Consider the following 24,582-nt stretch of genomic DNA (forward strand, 5'->3'; position numbering starts at 1 on the left):
GGTACCAAAAGTGTGACACAGTCAGCACATATTTTAATTTTTTTTTAAATCCAATTTGCATGTTAAAATAAAGTATGACTACTGTTTATTTTTGAAGGAAAACCTATATTTCATGACAGCAGAGGATTTATTACTGAAATCTCAATTCTATTGTTTATTGTTAAAAAAATTTCACGTAACAGCTAGTAGAGGGGCTGCACGGTGCATGATTGTTTAGCATGCAGGCCACACAGCAAGGAGACGCGGGTTCGATTTTACCCTCAGCCATCTCTGTGGATGTATGCATGGGTTTTCTCCGGGTACTCCGGTTTCCTCCCATATTCCAAAAACATGCTAGGTTAATTAGCGACTCCAAATTGTCCATAGGTATGAATGTGAGTGTGAATGGTTGTTTGTCTATATGTGCCCTGTGATTGGCTGGGGACCAGTCCAGGGTGTACCCCGCCTCTCGTCCGAAGACAACTTTTATTTACAACATATTGCGCAACTGCAGGGTCTTGAGACACATGCTAACTCGCAAACTAGAGCGCTACCGACCTAAACGGTAGCCTTCAAGTTATTTCCTTTAAACTTAAATAGCTGAAAAACTTACCACTTCCACACGGATAGGGAGGATAACTATTAACAGTTATTTAACCTTTAACATGAACATTAATCAAACGTAATATTTTTTTCTGGGCCACACTAACATTAAACTTTCATATCAAGGTGGGGGGCTCAAACTAGTGTCCTGCGGGCCACATTTGGCCCGGCGGGCCGCGTGTTTGAGACCCCTGGCTTAGACAAACGGATCATAATATGTATGATAGGACATTACGCCATATTTCTAGATTTTGAATTTGTGTCACTTTAATTAATTTTGATGAAAAAGAAGACAACTCACTCGGAAAATAGATCACATTGAGATTCAGTTTTAGCGACACTGTGTGTGGAGGTACCAAAATGCATTTGGTGCACAATTATTCCACTGTTTTGTATTATTTATTCATTTTTGCTGTATGGGCGTATGCACAATAATAATTTTACTTGTGCATATATTTTAAATTATAGTTTTTTGTCCTTTCTCACAAGTGCTTCAAGTAAACAAAGTAAATGCAACTTTGCCTTTACCGATTTGGAGGTTTTGTTTTACATTGAAAAACTGTATCTAACCTAATCGTTCTGCTTTGTAATCCAATTAGATGGTGATCATTCCCGTTCAATTGGGGGTGATAGCGCTAACCTTGCTAGATGGAGCTTTGTGATCCAGATGGGAAGAAACACAGCCCTTGGCTAAACAAATCCTCCTTTGTTTTTTTGGTGTGTGTGTGTGTGTTGAGTGATCTCCATTGAGAGGAGGGGATGGGTAAACACTGCTAGGTCTATGGAGCTACACATTGTAAACACACAGCGCTCATTAAGTATAATGAGATGTTATGAGCAAGCCTTGAGCTCATTGTGTGTGCTTTTCAACTGAAGAGGCTGCCTTGCTATTGTTGTTGTTGTTGTTTATGCAAAGTGAATCGTGGGTTTTTCGGTAGGGTAACAAAAGAAAACACTGCATTCCTCTTGTAGTTTTCATGCACTAATCATCAACATCAGGGGAGCTGCTTTAGAAAACACCTTTACTTGGTCTCTTCCGTAGCCTTTCATGCCCTCTCTTTGCCCCTTTCAAGTTGTATCCACCGCTATTCATGCTCGACCTCACCCCTGGTTCCCCCAAAATCTGCGGTCGGGAGTGCCTTGTCCTTCTCTCGATTGCTTAATTAGAGGAAGGGCTTTTTTTAATGAGGATGACACCGACCCATGCTGGGTCACCGTGACCTTTCTTAGGATGTCCAACCCCTGGTGGCAATCCAAACAATCTTACCCACGTGGTTGTTTTGACATTTTTCCCGTTTTGTATCAAGTAATTCGGGAGTGTCCAATTTTTTATTAGGTTTTTATACAAGTTTCATTTTTTTTTTAATTTCCGAGCAGAAACTGATTTTTTTTAGCTGAAACAACCACAAAATATGCTCCAGAAAAAAAAAAAAATTGGGACGTATGGGACTGTATTATGTTCTTTGATAGACTTGCTATAAACTACAATTAATTGAGATATGGAGTCTATAAAAAGGGTGGAGGTCTCTATTTGAGGATCCACCAAAGCCCTGTTGGAAAGGACCCACCTTTGTGCTACTGCTTACCCAGCATGTGTCACCGAAAGGTAGCTAGGGGGCCTCGGCTGTTGCGTTCAGGGTCCTAATTACCAAAAAGTGCCACAGGACGGTAGCACATAACAAGGAGGGGTCAGAGTCTCAACATGCATGGCTAGCCGACGAGTGGCTCCACCTTGGCCATTAATTGCCCCCCACTATCCACCCATATGAAGCCTCTTTGGTTCGAGCCCCCCCTCTCTCTTTCCATCCTCCCCCCCTACTGATTGGGTATCAGCCGAATTGGCTGACAGTTGGCTGAGATTTCTTAGCCACATGCAGCCTGACACCCCCTAATTAGATGCTCCTATATGGTGGTTTACATTAGACAAACATTTGTGCAGACCATGGGAGATGCCAGCTTTTGTTTGGAGAGCACACACACACACACACACACACACACACGATAAAAGAAGACATTTCCAGACTGTGTATGTGTGCACCCTTGCCATAGCTTGGATTTGTATATCTGTGCACATAATGAAATTTAAATCCCGTCCCAGAGACGGCACTTTGGAAAGAAACCCTTAATTTAGTTTAATTTCCCTCCCGAAACATCATTAACATATACCGACTTATTTTCAAAAGAGGAAAGTAAATTGAAAGGTTTTGTTTTCAGTCTTTTTAGTTTGTCGGTTATTTTGCTGGATTACAGAGAGTTGCACGGAAGTTTCACATGGACACATAGAATGAACCCATTACATTTTGGTACAGACTTCCAAATAAGGGGAGAGGATATGGTATCCTGTATGAGGTCATCGGGAATATGTACAGTGAAGGCTCGTGCTGAATCCTGTATGAGATCCTCCTGGTTTTAGCCTCAATGCTGACAATGGACTGTGGATGGTTCTTCCAGTATGACACTGACCCAAAGCAAACGGGTAGAGAACGTGTCTTAGGAAGAATACTAAGATCCTGGAGTGGCCTGGCCAGACGATGGACGTTAATCCCATAGAAAATATGTGAAGGTAGCTGAAACGTAGAGTTGTCAAGTGACCTTTATGATTTAAGAGTATGCAAATAGGAGTGGATGAAAATGGAAGTGGAGACCAACCACAGCAAACCTCGGACCGCCTAGTACTAAGCCACATTTTGCACTGCTAAATTCCCATGTTATTTTGGTTTGCTTGTTTTTATAACCCCCTACTAAGACTCAACAGAGCACTTTCCTATCATTTGTTGGATACATATATGTTTTGAACTGTTCCTTACCAGGAATCCATAGTGTTCGTCTGCAGATCAAAATCTTTTCCACCTTGACGAAGGTCTGCTCTCAATTGAATTTCTTGTCTTCTAACAACTACGATGACGTATGGATTAAATCCTGTAACACGACTTCAACACCATGTATGACCCCGTGTCCATCACGTTTTTGATTTTTCTTTTTACATTTTTCACAATAAAAGCATCCCACCCCCATTCTGCTTATCACCTGAGCCATCATGGGCTCTTTCAAAAAAGGCAACAAAACCAGGTTTCCAATGACCTGTTCACTGTGTGACAAGATGTAGCTCACAGAAGCACAGCAAGGTCAACACCCACTCAAAAAGAGGGGTAGACGGAGGAGGAGGGAACCACAAAATAAGGACTCGTCCTCTGTCTGAAGGTCATTCCCCAAGCCAGTCGTCATATTCAGCCGATTGAGGCAATTGGGTAGATAAATGTGTGTGTGTTAATAACAGTGTAATTGTAAGTTTCCTTTTCACACAATCTGCAAATGATGAAAAAGTAATTGGGACACCCAAACCAACAGGAGGTCATCAAACCAAACACCTCTCGCCTGTGGAACATGTGGGCAAGTGTGCTTTCCAGCATGCTTTGTGGCTTATAAATTACTATAAAAATATAAAATTGTATTATTGTGTAAATATCAAACTCATTCAATTCATGACTACTTTCTTTGCGAGTCAGTCAATATTTAGCCATGGAGGTCAACGAGAAAAAAATTTCCACAAATAAAATTTTTTTTCTTTCATCAAAAATTTGCAAATATGCCATTTTATGAATGCTGAATCACTAATAAACAGGGATCCACTGTATATGGATTGTACATGCGTACAGTAGTCCACAATCATTTCTGTAATTGCCATGCCAAAGAGAGGTATCGCTCTATTAGCATATCCCCACCGTTGGCTATTCTGGGGGATTTTCTATAATAAGAAGCCCTTTGTACTTTTAGCCTGTCCTCTTGTGTGGCTGCCGGGGCTCGTCTGCCTGATTAAACAATCAGCTGACATATCACAAGCAGCCACCAGAGTGGGACTCTGCTTTCTAAATGCAGATTTATATCTGAAGTTACAACATTGAATTACATTTTCTGTCTAAATGGTGCTGGTGCACTGTAATAAAAAGTCATCTACATGCAGCTCCGGGTGGATAATCACATCTAATAAGTGGGACCCATGCCTCTATTAGTGGGGAAACGATGGGGGAATGACGGAGGACAATGGAAGGAGTCGGTTGGTCTAGCTAATTGTCTTGATTCTGCATTGCATTTGTGGGATGTGAGTAGATTTGTGGGTACCCGTTTTTAATAGAGGCTACCTGTCAGTGCCCCAATTAGAAGGGACCCAAAGAGACACCCCCCTTTCAAGAAAGCCACACAAGAGTGATGCTGAGGATTTGTTGACCCCACGTTGGAGTTGTGTTCCACATTTTGAAGGGACTAATCAGGGTTGGCACACATATTTTTACCACTTCCTGGTGGTGCGTGGTCTTATGGGGTACCAACCACCGCCTCATGGACTGGTACCATGAGTAAGGCTGAGCCAGCTTTTGAAATATTTGAGGGGATCTGCAGATCCTCCTCAATGTCCATCCAGGCAGAAAGTCTGCCAACTCATCACGGTTCCTGCTAATACCCATCAGTGTGTCTGATCCTGATGCTCCGTGGATGCCCCCTGGTTTGTGAACAGAGCCAAAACCCAGGGACCAGAAGGGAATTGGTTGCTGATGGAGTTCGGACCTGATTCTCGGAGTACTGCTCTTTTTTCCCTCCACTTCCTGATGGTGTCATCCACCTTTGTAAGCATTTAAACCAGGGTTACCCACCACTAGACCATAGACTAGTACCATGAGGATCCTCCCTAGTTACCGCCAAGGACAAAAAGGCTTCCGCCCCGTCCCCACTGCTGTCAATATGCCTCAATTTGTCTTCTGTGGGTGTTGTCTGGTTTCCGTAACATAGAGGCTCTCCACCCTTGTACAAAGCCAAGGCCCTAGAGGGTGAACATGAGTCGTGCTGAGGATTTGGAGGTGGGGGCTTCGATTGTCTCGGCGTTGAAACTTCATCTTTCAGTGGCGGTACTATCTAAAGATGTGTCGACCCGGATTTGGTCAGACCTCTGCAGTTTGCTACACCAATTTTTTTTCTCTTGAGGGGATTAATGGTCAGTCCGTAGATGGTGTCGCCATTGCTTTTAAAAGATGATCGACTGGTTAGCGCATAGAACTCACAGCTAGGAGACCCGAGTTCAATCCCACCCTCAGGCATCTCTGTGTGGAGTTTGCATGCATGGGTTTTCTTCCGGTACTCCGGTTTCCTCCCACATTCCAAAAAAAAACATGCTAGGTTAATTAGCGACTCCAAATTGTCCATAGGTATGAATGTGAGTGTGAATGGTTGTTTGTCTATATGTGCTCTGTGATTGGCTGGCGACCAGTCCAGCGTGTACACCACCTCTCATCAGCACCCCCCGCGACCCTCGTGAGGATAAGTGGTAGAAAATGAATGAACGAATGGTTGGGAATGATCAGTACAAGCTTAGGAAACACCTCATTACCAGTTTATATCATTTCTCCTGAGGCAGAATGTTGTTGGTAGATGGCTGACAAATGTTTCCAAACCACTGGTTTTAGACCCTTCGGCTGAGTGTGACACTAGATTTACACAAGGAGCACTGAGTTATTCAGCACCCGACTGGAGTTGCATCGCGTTAATGAAAATATGACAGGAAATTAATGAGGCATTATCCATTCATGATTTTTTTTTTCCACCTGACTTATTAACACCACACCCACCAGGTAAAAGTTGGCTTTTTAATTGCCGGACAAGCGTTAGGAACATGATCTTCATGGCCACTTAATCACTGCTCGTCATCAATTATTGACTGTAAACGTTTACACTGAGCTCCAACCATCCTCCCCCCCACAATCACATGGTCACGATGCAGCTCCTCTGTGTGTTTTCAAAACGACACGTTTGGGTGAAATTCACAGCGACATTATCATCATCTCCACTAAGTGGGCAATCTCCGGGCCCGTGCGTGCGCCGAATGCCCAGCCGGCCAAGCCGAGCCGAGCGGGGTGTTAAACGAGCGTCGTCTTTAGAGGCGAGGCGAGGGCCCCCCCGGCGTGCCGTCGCTGGCACGTACTGCACATTACCTCCCTAACTGGAGACTCCTGTTTCACCAGAGAGCTATCACATTTCATAACATGGAAAAATAACACTTTAGCAGGAGGGGGGGTCAGGTGGGAAAACGGCACCTCTAAATGAGGGTTAAGGCCGTATCATTGTCTTGCGCCGCCACCACCCAATAATTCCGCTGACCTTCGGCGCCGTGCGGCTGGTTCGACATGGAGGGGTGAGCTGCTGGGGAGACGATCCTTTTCACGCCGCCCCGCTCCACTCAAAATGGCTTTTTCTTCTAGCAGACAATCATCTGATACGCAGGCAGAATGAAATCACAGATTACATAAGAAAAAAAGGTCCTCTCCGGCACGCCGCCGCCATTGCCGATAAGGCTGCACCTGAAGTGACGACCATCATCTTCCCTCCGTGCTTATCTGCTCTCCTTTGCTGCGCTCTCTCCGATTAACCTCCGCTCTTGATTTAAAACACCTTGATTGTGGCCGGCCAAGCAGATTAATATGTAAATGTCTGTAAGCTTTATAATTACAGAAGATTAACTGTATTGTGGTATAATACAGGAGTGAGATGCTCAATTCCAGCTCTTTTCTCTGCTGTGTAATGATCTTTTTTTCCTAGCATTAACAGAGGAAATATTTCCCTTTGTGCCTTACACAGAACCTGAACAAAGTATTAAATAAGGAATGATATCCATTATACATTTGAGGATGAAAAATAATACTTTTTCCTTTGTGTGTGTATATAGTCTATTGATCTTGGCTTTCATTTTAAGGTGGAAATGTTTTCAACTAGTCCATCAGCAAACCGTTGCAGGGGACACTATCAAAAAGCAGAGAAAACACGAGGTATAATCTTCAAAAAGGAGATCTAGAAAGATCTCAGTAAAAGTGGCATCCGTGATGGAGCGGATTCAGAAGCATGCAACACTGCAAGGGAGATTAATTAAACACGCTCCTACTTCACACACATGTACTGTATTCATATTTGATGGTGTTTGAAGCAAAACGAAGGAGGGTGTAGGTACACATAAAAGAGACTATAGTGCCACACTGTGGACTGGAGGACTACTGAGGTACACTACCACTCAAAAGTTTGGGATCACTTGCAATTTTTTTTTTCCAAAGAAAAACACATTTTCATGTATTTCAAACATTTTTATCCATTTTACAAACAATTAAATTTAATCAGATGATTTTCAAAGAACGATCTACATTTTTGCATCGAAGCCTACTATCAACAACTGTCAGTCCTCGGCATCAATCTACTGGTATGGCTGCTAATCCAAGTTAATCATTTTATAAGGCTAATAGATTATTAGAAAACCCATCTAAAAATCTAAACTAAAACCTCTTACCATGCTGTTAACTACTTCCTTCAGAGGGCAGCACAAACTGGGTCTAACAAGGACACAAAAACGATGCACAACTGTGCAAGAAGACAAATATCTGAGAGTGTGTAGTTTAAGATCGTCACTTCGCTTGCACTAAATAGTAGCCATCAAACACCAATGTCAGTATCAAAACAGTGAAGCGGCGACTTCAGGACGCTGGACTTCATGGCACGATTACCAAGAAAAAAATTCCCAAGTGATCCCAAACTTTTGAGCGGTAGTGTACATGCTGGTATTTTACGGGGAATTAAGTATTCAGCAGGATGATCCAATCTAAAAATAGGCATAATAACTGACTGATTGTTACGTCCCAAAATGTGCAACAAAAAAAAATGTAGAAAGAAAATACCAAGCAAGGGAAAGGTAGTACACTAGCAGGTCAATGTAAATGAAGTATTTAATTCCAGGAGCAACAGAAAACAATCCCCACAAAACTGGGGACGGAAACAAAAAGCAAACCTGAACACAAAGATGTGAAAGAAACCAGTGAAACAAAAATAGTTAACACAAAATGGTTGAGCACATAACAAACAAACAGCACGCAACTAAACAGCACGCAACTAAACAGCACGCAACTAAACAGCACGCAACTAAACAGCACGCAACTAAACAGCACGCAACTAAACAGCACGCAACTAAACAGCACGCAACTAAACAGCACGCAACTAAACAGCACGCAACTAAACAGCACGCAACTAAACAGCACGCAACTAAACAGCACGCAACTAAAGAGCACGCAACTAAAGAGCACGCAACAAAACAGCACGCAACAAAACAGCACGCAACAACACTCCCGTGAGAGCAGCACAAGACAAACAGAGAGAATTAAGAAAGCACTGAGTGCTCTCTGCCTCTTATATGCCAGCTCCAACTGATTGGAAATCAGGCACACCTGGGCTGCACCTTCCAGGTGTGTCACCACTCTGCAGAGAAAAGGGGGGTTTGGAACACACACACACACACACAAAAGCATCCCACACACTAAAGGACGTAACACTGATTATGTGGCATATTTCTCTGAATATTATGGATTTGTGTGCTTTCTTTGCATTGATAACATTCTTGATTTCTTGGCAAATTGGCAAAACCTTTTATTAGGTGTGGTGGGAATTTTAAGTTTTCAAGATATTGCCATCACCTGGTATTAGTTTTTTGTCATTTCACATTAACTTGACTCATAAAAATGTCCAGAATACAGAATTTAATTGTATAATAGTACTGAAAAAAATATAATAGTATTAAAAAATCAATTAGTGGTTAGGCGTGTGTACAGCTGGTGCCTATCCTTAAAGCAAACATGCCGCCAAACATTCTCACAGAAAGTGTATTTAAATGAAAAAAAAAGTAATTAAACATGAACACGGACCTGAAGGATGGGCTGCATGTCCTCAGGATGTACTCGCTAATACTACATCTTCTTGTGGTGTGAGTACGGGGGGGGGGGGGGGGGGGGTGTCAGTAAATCCATCAGGAGTGGAAATGGGCTTAAAGCTTACTCAAATGCTCAGTTTCCACTTCCTCATTGTCTCGCTTTAAGGTTATTGTTCGTAATAATCTCCCTCCAAATGAAATTACGACAATAGCTTAGCATACATTAAAAGACACTGCGAGTGTGACTGCAGCATATTTCTTACAATCAGGAGATGTTGCAGTTTTTTGTACAATCTCCAAAGACTTCGACTTCCTGGTACGGCGCGTGTTGACGATAAGACGAGGAAGTCAGGTCTTGTCGGTGGCACTGCGCTTATCTCGGGCAGATTGCGTTTCAATCCACAAGTATTATCTCCTCCGCGCTTTGAGGTATTTTGTACGAGAGCAAGTCAGCTACTTAGGAATGCTTTCAGTGTTCATCTGGGGATGCAACTTGAGAAAGTTTTTTTTTTTTTTCCCCCTGAAAACAAACATCTGTGCAGATTAAAAAATTAAAAGATTTTCCGAGGCGAGAAGTGACCTGAATATATAATCTACAAACAATGCTTCCCACAACACTTTTCATTTATGTACTCACAATCTGATTGAGTAGAAATTGTAAACTACCCAACAAAGCGTCTGTTGAAAAATGAAGCTTAAAGGTTCATTGTGTAAGGAAATGTCTAAATCACACGTCCTTATCTCAAGCACTTTGCCCAACTCTTTCCAACTTATTTAGCCCGATTTGTTTATCTCCCAAGTATTTTTTTGTTGGAATCCTCTTTAATTCATTTGCTGTAATTTTTTTTTTTTTTAAAAAGCACAAAAGGAATGCATGGGGGCTCTAATGCTGGAGTGCACATCCCAGACAATCCCGGTTTGCTACCTGTGCCATGAAGATTAGACCATTGTGCAGGGCGGAATGTTATCGTGCCAAAAGGAAAGACTGCAGAAAGTCGCCAGTATAAGGTGCTTAAGATATGCAGTTTTGTCCCAGGATTTATTGATACCAGGGAAAAAAAAAGGTGACCTGGTATCTCGGATAAAGTCCTCCACGCCACGGAGAGACCCTTTGTGGATTGTTAACACTTTATTTTTACACCTCAGCAATGTTTTGGGTGAGGATTGCGACCCCATGGCTCTATAACTAGATTTAGTAGAGATACTCAATTGTTTTAGGCCGCCACGGTGATCAATTATATAATATTCATTATTCTATTATTAATTAGCCTATTATTATTATTACTATCATTATTTTTCTTCTTCTGATTATTACTACTACTAGTAGGCTAGTATTAGCCTGCTTATTGGCTTAGTTATTAGCCTGCTTTTGCCCTATTATATGAAATTTGTCAGATATTTTTTTTTTTTGTAAAAAAAAAAAATAAAATAAAAAAAATCAATAAAAAATATCAAATTATTTAGGGTGGTTTAAGAACATTTTAGGGAGGCTGAAGCCCCCCTAAATGCACTCCACCACTGGATCACCCCCTGCAGAATAGTAGTTTCAGCGGCTGATTACTATCACTGCCCTGCTCCACTGGAAGACAGAGGAGGTCATTAGTGATAAAAAAAATACACCAAGGCTGCATAGTATTACCTTATTATGCATTATTTTCTCTTCAATTTGAATTGATCAGTTTTGTATTTATTTATTCTTTTTTTTTTAAACTCCTATTTTGTTTTTTTTTTTTAAAGTGTTTTAGCTTATGATGACATTTTGCACAGCTGCTGGAAATGTGAATTTATTTTGGCGAGGAATAAACTGTCCATCTAAAACAATCACAGAACTATCCGTATCACTTTGAAATTTTGTACACAAACTTTGGCAAGGTTGTTTGAAAAAACATGGCCGCCACCAAGTAGCTAATTAACCATAAGTCATTAACCATTTGTCTAGTGATTATAAAACCATGAGGATATACTGTATGTACTGCTTGTACTAGCATGTCTTCCAAAGCATTTTGACCACAACCCATAGAGGGGGGGCGCTATGTATCGCTACTTACAGTAAGTTCGGTCTCTCAGGGGAACCATGAACAACCACTCTGCCCACTAGCAGTTGTAAATCCATAAAACGACAAAATAAAATCAGCATAAAAGCCAGTGTGTAAAAACATAACAAACAAATGTAATGGCTGGAGAGAGCACTAGCGTCATATAACAATTGTAATATATCTCATCCTAGAGGACCTTTAGGTGGACTCGGGTCGGAGCAATAAACAAATGAACGGCGTATCAGAGCAGTGCTGTGTCGGCACTCTGATTCCGTTTGTGCTCTTACATAATTAAATTTGGACTTGGACGGGCGCTTTTTAAGAGATTACGCCAGCATATGTCGCTTGAACGCGTGCCAGCCTGTGAAGCGGGGTCTCCTTTCATAGGCGAGTATTAGCTTTGGAGAGTTTATTGGAAATTAGAATGAAGTTTGGCTGCCAACACTTAATGAATTAGCCTTATGATGTCAGTCCAAAATGGAGCCGAAGCACGCTGGAACTTTTTTTTTTTTTTTTTTTTTTTGCTTGACTTGGAGATGAAGGAGAAAGGTCTATTAAGCAGACTGTGTCTTTTTTTTATTTTACTTTTAACTCAACAGTAAAGACAATTAATATACTTCACTTTCAAATATCCTTTATAGCTTGTTTACTGTAGTGGATGCGATGCATTCAGTGTGCACTGTGGCTATTGCAGATACATTTTAAAAATAATAATAATAATTATGCAATTTATATTTAGTTAGCTATTCAATTTATAAGTAATTAAATTTTGTCTATTGTCTTGAATCTAAAATTTAAAAAACACTACAAAAAGAACAAGAAATACAAAAAATACACTGCACAAAAATATACAATAAAATATATTACTTGAAAAAAATAAAGTCATAAACATTACTTTAGCTTGTTGAATTTTTTATAAACTAATTTCACAAAAAATAAATCAATGAATGCTAAAATTCATTTATTTTTTAGATAGAAAAATTAGCAGGAGTCAGTACAAAAAGTACAAAAAATAATTTGGGTTTACCTATAAAGGTACTGACTTAAAACTGCAAATGGAATTTATAATAATAATAATATACTAACGGAATAAATTGACCCATGCCAGTGGTTTCTGCTCTACAATAACTGCTACCTGTAACAATACTATGGCTCCTACTAATAATAATCATAATCATAATAATAATTTCAAAAGTGAAAATTCATTTTGAGGGAAAAGCACGGTCTATAGAAAATGTGCGGAAGGCATATCCGCCATGTTTGCTTGTGTACAGTACGTTTGTGTTACATAATTATTAATAATGTTGTGTGCTGTTTGTTGCGTGCTGTTTGTTATGTGCGGAGCCATTTTGTGCTAACTATTTTTGTTTCATTGGTTTCTTTCGCATCTTTTTGTTCAGGATTGCTTTTTGTTTCCATCCCCAGTTTTGTGGAGATTGTTTTTTGGTGCTCCTGGAATTAAATACTTCATTTACAGAATTCTTGCCCTTTGTATTGAGTTTTGGACTTTGTAGATCTTCCAGAATCTGCACCTATTCCAGCTGAATAAAACAGTTTATTTTCATTTATTCCACTCACGGTCCATCTCTGGAGACGCCTACTCCACTGTGGTTGGCTCCACTCAGCTTGCACAGCTAACAGCTCAGCGTTGGAGCTCAGTGTAATGTCACAGTGAGCCGGTGTTGGAAAAAAAAAACTTCTTTTAGGGCTCACTTCCAAATGCGCAAACATCATTATCTGGAACTTTGACATGGTCCAACACAAGAATCCAACGTTCCGACATTTACAGGTCAGAAAAGTGGAAAAAGAATAAATGTCTTCTTAAAATTTTTGAATGATTTCCTCCTAAATTATGATTAGATTTGATAAATTATGTTCATTGTCAGGGATGAACTTAATTCCGTCTAAACTCTCCACTTCTTTTTTTTTTTTGTTTGTTCTCCGCTGGCATCGACAGCTCCATGCATCACTCCTGTCTTCACTCGGGTCTTCCCTGCCGAGCATTCATCAGGAATGGGAGCGGACAAGCCAGTTGGCTCCACTTAAACACTCGCACATATCAGCCTTATGCTGCATCTGTCATTTTCTCTTTGCTTGAAACATGGCTGCTGTCAGTGCGCCTACTGAATATATCACTCACGCGGTTGTTTTTTTTTTTTTTTTTTTTTTTTTTTTTTGCTGTCACTGCTGTGCAGGTCGGTAAAGGTTTAAGCAGTTATTCCAGTCATTATTGGCTGTTAAATCTGGTGATGGTCGTAAAGGACCAGCCTGTCCCCCCCTCCTCGACTCATGCCTCAGAGGTCAGCCGATGGTCTGGTTTATGAGCTCGCAGCACCGTGCATCACTATTCCCCATTCCCCCACTCCAGCCACTTTCCATCCCACAGGCAGGACGGATGGCTGGGCAGGCCATCTATTTGTCCCAGGTCTGCTGGGTTAACCCGAGCCAGGGGGAAAGGCCATATTACTCCTCATGGGTTGAAGGGGTTGGGGGGGCTCTGCTGTGATTTGTGACACCCGACGATATGAATTGACTGGGCCTGCATGGCAAAGGCGACCATTACGGCGGCGACGGCGAGAGCAATTCAGTAAATTTATAGCGCATTTCGAGAAATCGTCATTTTTTACAGTCCCATAAGCGCGGGGGAGTGAGTTACTCGCACAGCATTCCGTCTTGTTGGAGTGAAATTCCCGGAGATGGAATTTGGAAAAGTGAATGACATCAATTTTATTTGACTTATTTAAAAGCAAAAGAGGGGGGGGGGGCTTTGGTTCGACGAGGTATTGTTATATGAGGCTACCATCCGTTATGACTCAAGGAGAGCGGAGGACAACTTCTATCGTTATCACCTCTTTGCAGAGCGCTCGTTCATCACGTTGACACATTATTAACAACGCTTAAAAAAAAAAAGTTTTTCAAGTCGCATAACGGTGGGTCAGAACTCAAAGCAGCCGTTTTATTTTTTATTCACGCCGTGTGAACCTCTGTTCTTTTAAAGGAAAGCTACATTTAACCACGTTTCCACCAGAAAGGGACGCTGTTTCTTCCGCACGCGCAAATAATTCATTGACCTGCCAATTATTATCTCTCACAATGGGAGGCAAGAGCGAGAAGAAGGACTGACGTTCCCGAGCCAAAGACACTTGGATGTCCCCCCCCACCAGTTTCTTTTTGAAGTATCTTTCACTGCTGTCTTTACTGTGAAGTGCAGCGCCCTTTATTGCCAGGCCTCTAGTGAGCTCACCCTGCTCAATGAAGTCATCGACTGCAGGAAGACAAACCGGCGTTCCAGGGAATTAATCAGGTCCGTCAGCAGCAAAACAGATGGACGTTGGACGGGCCGCATGGGGCGAGACGTGCCCATGCAGACCATTCAGGCTTGTTACAGAACTGACAGCTGGAGGTTTCATCCTTAAGCGATTTTTTTTTCCTTGCCTCTGTCGTCGCATTCTGTTTGAGGTATCCTCTAAGAATCTCACTTTTATTCGAGGTCTCTTTCTTGAAAGGGAGTTTTTCTTTGCCCCAGTTGCCTTTCACTGCGTCTTGGTTTAAGTAGGAGGTAGTACTTTCTTGCATCTGTTGACCTATACGTACTCTTTATTCTATTCAAGGTTTTTCCTTAAAAGGGAGTTTCTCCTTACCTCTGTTGCCTTTTACTGCGTCTTGGTTTAGGTAGGAGGGAGTACTTTCTTGCATCTGTTGACCCATACGGACTCTTGATTCTATTCAAGGTTCTTCCTTAAAAAAGAGTCTCTCCTTACCTCTGTTGCCTTTCACTGCGTCTTGGTTTAAGTACGAGGGAGTACTTTCTTGCATCTGTTGACCCATACGGACTCTTGATTCTATTCAAGGTTTTTCCTTAAAACTGAGTTTCTCTTTACCTCTGTTGCCTTTCATTGTGTCTTGGTTTAGGTAGGAGGGAGTACTTTCTTGCATCTGTTGACCCATACGGACTCTTGATTCTATTCAAGGTTCTTCCTTAAAAAAGAGTCTCTCCTTACCTCTGTTGCCTTTCACTGCGTCTTGGTTTAAGTACGAGGGAGTACTTTCTTGCATTTGTTGACCCATACGGACTCTTGATTCTATTCAAGGTTTTTCCTTAAAACGGAGTTTCTCTTTACCTCTGTTGCCTTTCATTGTGTCTTGGTTTAGGTAGGAGGGAGTACTTTCTTGCATATGTTGACCCATACGGACTCTTGATTCTATTCAAGGTTTTTCCTTAAAAGGGAGTTTCTCCTTACCTCTGTTGCCTTTCATTGCGTCTTGGTTTAGGTAGGAGGGAGTACTTTCTTGCATCTGGTGACCCATACGGACTCTTGAATCTATTCAAGGTTTTTCCTTAAAAGGGAGTTTCTTTACCTCTGTTGCCTCTAACTGCGTCTTGGTTTAGGTAGGAGGGAGTACTTTCTTGCATCTGTTGACCCATATGGACTCTTGATTCTATTCAAGGTTTTTCCTTAAAAGTGAGTTTCTCCTTACCTCTGTTGCCTTTCACTGCGTCTTGGTTTGGGTAGGAGGGAGTACCTTCTTGCATCTGTTGACCCATACGGACTCTTCATTCTATTCAAGGTTTTTCCGTAAAAGGGAGTTTCTCCTTACCTCTGTTGCCTTTCACTGCGTCTTGGTTTAGGTAGAAGGGAGTACTTTCTTGCATCTGTTGACCCATATGGACTCTTGATTCTATTCAAGGTTTTTCCTTAAAAGGGAGTTTCTCCTTACCTCTGTTGCCTTTCACTGCATCTTGGTTTGGGTAGGAGGGAGTACCTTCTTGCATCTGTTGACCCATTCGGACTCTTGATTCTATTCAAGGTTTTTCCTTAAAAGGGAGTTTCTCCTTACCTCTGTTGCCTTTCACTGCGTCTTGGTTTGGGTAGGAGGGAGTACTTTCTTGCATCTGTTGACCCATACGGACTCTTGGTTCTATTCAAGGTTTTTCCGTAAAAGTGAGTTTCTCCTTACCTCTGTTGCCTTTCACTGTGTCTTGGTTTAGGTAGGAGGGAGTACTTTCTTGCATCTGTTGACCCATACGGACTCTTGATTCTATTCAAGGTTTTTCCTTAAAACGGAGTTTCTCTTTACCTCTGTTGCCTTTCATTGTGTCTTGGTTTAGGTAGGAGGGAGTACTTTCTTGCATCTATTGACCCATACAAACTCTTGATTCTATTCAAGGTTTTTCCTTAAAAGGCAATTTCTCCTTACCTGTGTTGCCTTTCACTGCGTCTTGGTTTAGGTAGGAGGGAGTACTTTCTTGCATATGTTGACCCATACGGACTCTTGATTCTATTCAAGGTTTTTCCTTAAAAGGGAGTTTCTCCTTACCTCTGTTGCCTTTCATTGCGTCTTGGTTTAGGTAGGAGGGAGTACTTTCTTGCATCTGGTGACCCATACGGACTCTTGAATCTATTCAAGGTTTTTCCTTAAAAGGGAGTTTCTTTACCTCTGTTGCCTCTAACTGCGTCTTGGTTTAGGTAGGAAGGAGTACTTTCTTGCATCTGTTGACCCATATGGACTCTTGATTCTATTCAAGGTTTTTCCTTAAAAGTGAGTTTCTCCTTACCTCTGTTGCCTTTCACTGCATCTTGGTTTGGGTAGGAGGGAGTACCTTCTTGCATCTGTTGACCCATACAGACTCTTGATTCTATTCAAGGTTTTTCCTTAAAAGGGAGTTTCTCCTTACCTCTGTTGCCTTTCACTGCGTCTTGGTTTGGGTAGGAGGGAGTACTTTCTTGCATCTGTTGACCCATACGGACTCTTGGTTCTATTCAAGGTTTTTCCGTAAAAGTGAGTTTCTCCTTACCTCTGTTGCCTTTCACTGTGTCTTGGTTTAGGTAGAAGGGAGTACTTTCTTGCATCTGTTGACCCATACGGACTCTTGATTCTCTTCAAGGTTTTTCCTTAAAAGGGAGTTTCTCCTTACCTCTGTTGCCTTTCATTGCGTCTTGGTTTAGGTAGGAGGGAGTACTTTCTTGCATCTGTTGACCCATACGGACTCTTGAATCTATTCAAGGTTTTTCCTTAAAAGGGAGTTTCTTTACCTCTGTTGCCTTTCACTGCGTCTTGGTTTAGGTAGGAGGGAGTACTTTCTTGCATCTGTTGACCCATACGGACTCTTGATTCTATTCAAGGTTTTTCCTTAAAACGGAGTTTCTCTTTACCTATGTTGCCTTTCACTGCGTCTTGGTTTAGGTTGGGGGGAGTACTTTCTTGCATCCGTTGACCCATACGGACTCTTGATTCTATTTAAGGTTTTTCCGAAAAAGGGAGTTTCTCCTTACCTCTGTTGCCTTTCACTGCATCTTGGTTTAGGTAGGAGGGAGTACTTTCTTGCATCTGTTGACCCATACGGACTCTTGATTCTATTTAAGGTTTTTCCGAAAAAGGGAGTTTCTCCTTACCTCTGTTGCCTTTCATTGCGTCTTGGTTTAGGTAGGAGGGAGTACTTTCTTGCATCTGTTGACCCATACAAACTCTTGATTCTATGGTAATGGTCATTTTCATGTAAAACTACTGTTTTGAGTGTTGTCTGTGTTGTGGCTGGGATTGAATGACTTTTTTCCTTGCCTCTGCCGTACCACATAAATGTCTCATAAATGTCATAAGAGTCTCTGTTTTGTTGGAGGTTTCTTGTGAAGAGTGAGTTTATGTTTATGTCGCCTTACAGTCAACTTCAACCAATTGAGGGTCCTGCACCCTTGATTGACCTGCATGTCTTGATGAAGCTTATGAGAGCTAACTGATGGACAGTTGGCATGCCTTATTATGAGACATGTAGCGAAGCCTATGTTTTTCTTTTGTACCAAACTCTGACACGGTGAGCGACTCTTGAAGTTCTTGCAGTGTGGCACAGTTTGGAGGTGTTTATTATATCAGTTTGTGTACACTGGGGAGTAAACTTTGAGCCCGACATTGGGTTCTTCAGAATAGTTTGCAAGGAGAAATGAGAAGTGTCGTTTGAAGACCGGTTTATGAGCAGCAACAAAAGCGAGCGAGGTCCTTGTCACAGATGAGGAGCCATTAGCTCGCCGGCTTTGTTATGCTAACCATTCAGGCGCTCAGTGCGTAAAGTGACCTCCTTTTTACGCTTTTTTCAAGCAAATTTGAACTTATTTTATAATTTTACTGCACGTCATTTGGGCACATGTTTGATGGCGCAAGCGTGTTGGTGGAAGAGGATGGGGGAGTGTTTTTGCATGTTTGAATTCCTGAGCTTTGTGAAAAAGATGGCTTTCTCTTTGGGGCGGAATTAAATGAGATGATCAATGACCCTCAAGATTCGCATTCACTGCGAGAAGAGAGGATGAATGATCGAGCGGAGGACTCAATGGCTTTACCGCGATTGTGTTTGTGCTGCCCCTTTGGAGATTGTTTCTGAAATCTTTCTTTTTGATTGGCGACAGTTTCTTTTGATGCAGCTCAGGCAGACACAAACAGGTCTAAGCTTGTGTAATGGATGAGTGTCTGATTAGTCAAGGACTGTTTTTTTTTTTTCTCCATGTGGCGGGTTTCCTGAGGTCAAAAACTGGACAGACGTCTCCCTGCGAGAAAAGCGCTGTTGGACAATTTGTTCTGACTGATTTCATCTAATTGTGCTCACCTTCGCCTCTCCTTTGCTTTGAACTGCAAAAGGCAGTCGCGGCAAGGGGAGAGGTAGGCTGGAAACGGAACTGACAGACAGCACAGATTTCTCGCTTTGAATTAGCGAGTACACGTCGGTTGTGATCACACAACTCTCATATTTACACGTACTTCTTGTTGTAGCATATCAGTTAGCCTGCTTTTTTTACATTTACAAATTTACAGATTCTGTTATTGTGCAAAGTATGATGAAAAATAGCAATGAGCACCGAATGGGGCTAGATGAACCCGCTCTGTGTGTGCACAGGCTTCGCCACATATCTTAAAATGATGCTGTGCCATCTACCCGTCAGTCGGCTACAGACATGCAGGTTGACATTTTTTTTACAATGCAAAAGCTAACGTAGCATGATAATAATAATAATAATAATATTTATAATAATTATTATAAAATAATAATAATACAAATAATAATAATAATAATAATAATAATAATAATAATAATAATAATAATTATTATTATTATTATTATTATTATAAAATAATAATTATATTATTATTATTATTATTATTATTATTATTATTATTATTATAAAATAATAATTATATTATTATTATTATTATTATTATTATTATTATTATAAAATAAATAAATTTATAATAACAATAATAATAATAATAATAATAATAATAATAATAATAATTATTATTATTATTATTATTATTATACATTTTTTAAATGTATTATTATTATTATTATTATTATTATTATTATTATTATTATTATTATTATTATTATTATTATTATTATTATTATGTGCTTGTGTCCCTTTTTTCAGTAGCACCTTGGAAACAACAGACCACATCAAATAATTGGTCCTTGGTATATCCGTTGCCATATTGGGTACGTGAATAAAAATGAAAAGCCCAACACTCACAATTACAAGTGCACCTGAATGCCTCGCAGTGCAGAACACACAGTCAGCGCAGAAAACACCGTACTGAGATGCATTTAAAATAGTTGGAAGAAAAAAAACAGTCGAATGTGGAAGCTTGAAGTCATCATAAAGTGAGTATAGGCTACTTCTACTACTGTTTTGGGTCACATGTCATGTCTGTCCTCTACTGAGCCCCCCCACCCCCCTTTGCTCTCTCAATAAGCACATTGGAAAGATGACATCATGCGGCGTTTTTGAAGTGTGTGTCCTGAAGGAACCACTTACAGCAATTAGGATATCCTTGAACAAGCGTTTGCGCAACATTGGCTGGTTTTTGGCATTTGCCTCCACGTTGCTGCCTGCTAACTAGCGGAGGTTTGATCTCCTGTAATTATCTACCCCATCGGCTCCTCACTCCTGACAGCTCCCTCCCTGGAGAGGGCTGAATGCCGTGGCTACTCGCTGATTGCATCAAAGTGTCAGAAATTGCAACATCAAAAATAATAACTGATATTCCGGCAAGGCAAGGCGGCTCTTTGAATATTTCCAAAAAAAAAAAAAGGCCTCTAATTTGTGTCTCGCTCGGTGCCAGGCGGCATGTGTGTGACTGCTTAAAGCAAATAAAAGCAAAGAGGAAGTGCATTCATTATTGAACTGCTATTTACATATGGCAGACTATTCTGTCTGAACTGGCATAAAATAGATAAACGCTCATTCTGGTGCCGCACGTCTTGCAGGGGACTTGTTCAGCATCTGCACTCTTGGCTGGCTTCCTATGGCGACTTCATGTTTATGCAGCGCCTCATCATCCGAAATCTTTGTTATCCTAACTCAGTAGAGCTAATAGAAAGACAGGTGGTGTGCTAAGCTACGATAGCAATCTGCTCAGAGCGTAAAAAAAAAAAAAAAACACACCAAAGAGACTCCCTGTTTCCCTTGCGGGATTAATAAAGTCTATGAAGATATCTGTCAAGTTATATTATATAAATCCATCGCGTTACCAGCAGGTGGCATTAGTCTGGGTCGACTGTTGCGTACAGTTTGCACACCAGCTAGTACAGTTGTTAACATAGTGGTATGGTATACACTGGACACGCTGCTGCCCATTTTATAGTCCACAGACCAGAAGAGCACTTCTAAAACATGTTTTGCCAACCGAGAGGCTGGATCATGGTCCCTCAAATGGCTTCTCCAACGAGACCTTGCTTCAATTGTCCCACCAGACACTGCGTCCAGAAGGGCACCCCATATAAGACACATTGGTCCACCCGAATACAGACTTAATTTCATTTGGACATGCATCAGATTACAATTGAGTGCATCCCATAATCAGTTCACAGTTCCACATGTCCGAAAGGAGTAGGAAGAAGCAAAGCTTATTAAATCCTACCCCTCTATTTGGTACTTTTAGAATCAGTAACTGTTACATTTGTTCACTTCCTGCTTTCGTAATATTTTTATTTTTATTTTTATTTTTATTTTTATTTTTATTTTTATTATTTTTATTTTTATTTTTATTTTTATTTTTATTTTTATTTTTATTTTTATTTTTATTTTTATTTTTATTTTTATTTTTGTCACATACCGAAGTACGAGGTTATATGACCATCCAATGTATTTAGCAAACATAAACTGCTTGTATTGTTTCTTGAATTGGCTCATCGTTGTGCATTGTTTGAGGGTCTTACTCAATCCATTCCATAGTTTGATTCCACTTACTGAAATGCTATGGCTTTTTAACGTAGTCCTAGCATATAAGTGTTTCAAATGTACTTCTTCCCTGAGATCATATTTCTCCTCTCTTGTAAGTATTAGATGACATTTTTAGGTAATTGGTTATTTTTAGTCTTATGCATTATTTTAGCTGTTTGACGATTAACTATATCAGTAAGTTTAAGTATTTGTGATTTTAGAAATAAGGAGTTAGTATATTCTCTGTAGGCGGCATTATGAATTATCCTTACTGGCCTTTTTTGCAGTACATTTAGCGAGTGAAGATTGCTAAGTGTTTCACGTTTAGATCTTCCCTGAGATCATATTTCTCTTGTAAAGTCCAACAAAAAAAACAAGTTTTTCCCTTAAAAATGAATATTTGAATATCTTGAGCCCTACTTGACCATCGGTGGGCATGTTTATTTGGAATGTAGCTGAAAGACGGGACCCTAGAAACCCAACATTTAATGTGTATTTCATCAAAAAGGCAATAGAGCCATAATGGTACTAAGTGACCATTCTCCGAGGTCTTGCCTATCGATAGAGACAAAGATAATTCTGTAGGTATTATTGATTTATTTTATGCATGTCATTCAGGTGAACCTCACTTTAAGTTTAATGGTGAAGAAACTTAGAACCAGCATCCCTTATCCACTGTGTGAGTCAATCGTTGTGGGGTAATTGAATTCAATCCCACCAGCAAAACAGTTTTTTGGGGTCTATGGCTTTGTAAGAGTAAAAGAACCTGGGGAAAGTTGGGCATATTTGATTGGAGATGAGGACCAGGACCAGTTTAGTTTAGTCCGGACAATGCACGTTTGCGTTTGTTAATCTTAGCATTCAAGCTGCAGGTGGTGTACTGAAAAAAAAAGCCTTGGTGGTGCTAACCAGTGGCATTAACATGGTTACACTGTCCACAGAAACATAAAGCTGTGTGCTGCACAAACACATCAATATTCTATCAGCCTAGCGTGTGTCCAGAGGGTCCACTTGCAGCAATGTTAGCGGGCCTCTTTGAGGGTGACATCCATATTTCAACACACATCTTGACTTCCCCCGACCTTGCCCAGTTACGCATTAATAACACATTTATAATACATCATCCCCTCCGTGTTCCTAGCCGGTACGTCACTCAGTTCAACACGGGTGTAATCCCTTTTTAATTGTGGACATCAGAGGAATAATTTGCAATGTTTCACACGCCTAAGTGTTCCACAAAAAGGCCATTTGCATCACATGCCCCCGCCGTCTGCGGAATGGGCTGCAGCCTCGCTGGTGGTGAGTATCGCTTCCGCCAATTGGAAGGGACAATTGTGTGTTCAAGCAATGAATCGAGAGAGACAGTCGGCCGAGTGCAAGAGTGAAATTAAAATCAGCGCGGCGGTGAATGGGGCCGCATCTCCGCCATGAATTAATGCCAGACCAGAGAGAAGAGGCAAGGTTTGCTTTGCAATGACAAATGTTGATTTCCCCCGAGGTATTTAAAGTGATTTGACCCAGTCATTCTTTGAAATCGCACAGAGGAGATGATAAATGTGCTGCTAATGAGGCCTCTGCTTTTTATCTCCTGCTCTTCTTCCTCCTGCAACAGGACTACCATGGCTTTAAAAAAAAAAGTGCCTGCTTTGTCTTCATAGTTTCGGAAACCACAGCTAACACTTTTATGCTACGTTTCCGCTGCATCCGTCCTTACATGGCTGGGTTCTGTAGTACCGTGGGTAACCACGCTACATTGAGCACATCAGTTAGAACGAGTCCTCCTGTTGTTTAGACACTTTATCCAAGAGGAGACTGAGGGCAGAACAAAACCTAAACCCATACAACTGCAGAGTGTTGCAGTAAAGCGAATACTGTAGGGCAGGGAGCTCCAACTCGCGCGGGACGCTAGTTTGAGGCCCCCGCCTTGATATGAAAGTTTAATGTTAGTTTGGCCCGCACGAGTTTGGTTTGGTTTTATTTATTATTATTATTATTATTATTATTATTATTATTATTATTATTATTATTATTATTATTATTATTATTATTATTATTATTATTATTATTATTATTATTATTTATAATTATTATTATAATAACAATAATGCTTTTTAATAATAATAATAACATAAAATAATAATAATATAATGATAATATTTGTCAGATATTTTTTGTGTCAATTTTTTTTTTAATCAATACAAAATTTCTAAAAATCAATAAAAAATATCAAATTTTTTAAGGGGGCTTAAGAACATTTTAGCCCCCCTAAAATAGGCCTAATGATAATAATAATAACATTAATAATAATAACATCTGGTACTTTTCCCATCAGTAACTGTTACATTTGTTCACTTCCTGCTTTCCTAATATAGATATGGATGCTGTATGGTATCATGTACCCAGAAATGGCACTTTAAAGCTGTGTGCACACCGGACACAATTGACGACACGGCTCCTAGATTTAACGATGCTAACTTGCTAATTGAGTAAAATGGTTAAGTTTCATTAATGTTCATGTTAAGGGTTAAATAACTGTTAATTTGAATCTGAAAAAATATAATTTCTCTATGCACCAACTATATGTGGTTTCTTAGTTTTTTCTTGTTTGCTGTTTTATTATTATTTTATTTATTTATTACTGATTTATTTTCTTAATTGGATTTTTTAAATTAATTTTTTCATCTTATTTTGTGTAGTAAATAAAAATAAATATTTTTTTCTGTTTAAATTTTTTTTTTTTTTGATGCGGCCCCAGGGTAAATTGAGTTTGAGACCCCTTGCTGTAGCGTATAATACAACAGGGATCTAGGAATATGCTGTAGTACCTTGTGTAACCTGATAGCACAGTACCCATTTGTATATGGTAGTACCTGTTAGTGTTAGAATCCTGACTGGTAGTATCCCATATAGCAACTGGCAGTACATGTTGGAAGTTAGAGTGACAATCCAATTCCATCCATTATTGCACCTGATAGTACCTGGTAATGCCTGGTAGTACCTGATTTTACCAATGAAAGTAGTACATCAGTTGTGA

The sequence above is a fragment of the Doryrhamphus excisus genome, chromosome 12, assembly GCF_030265055.1.
Source record: "Doryrhamphus excisus isolate RoL2022-K1 chromosome 12, RoL_Dexc_1.0, whole genome shotgun sequence".
Lineage (NCBI taxonomy): Eukaryota > Metazoa > Chordata > Actinopteri > Syngnathiformes > Syngnathidae > Doryrhamphus > Doryrhamphus excisus.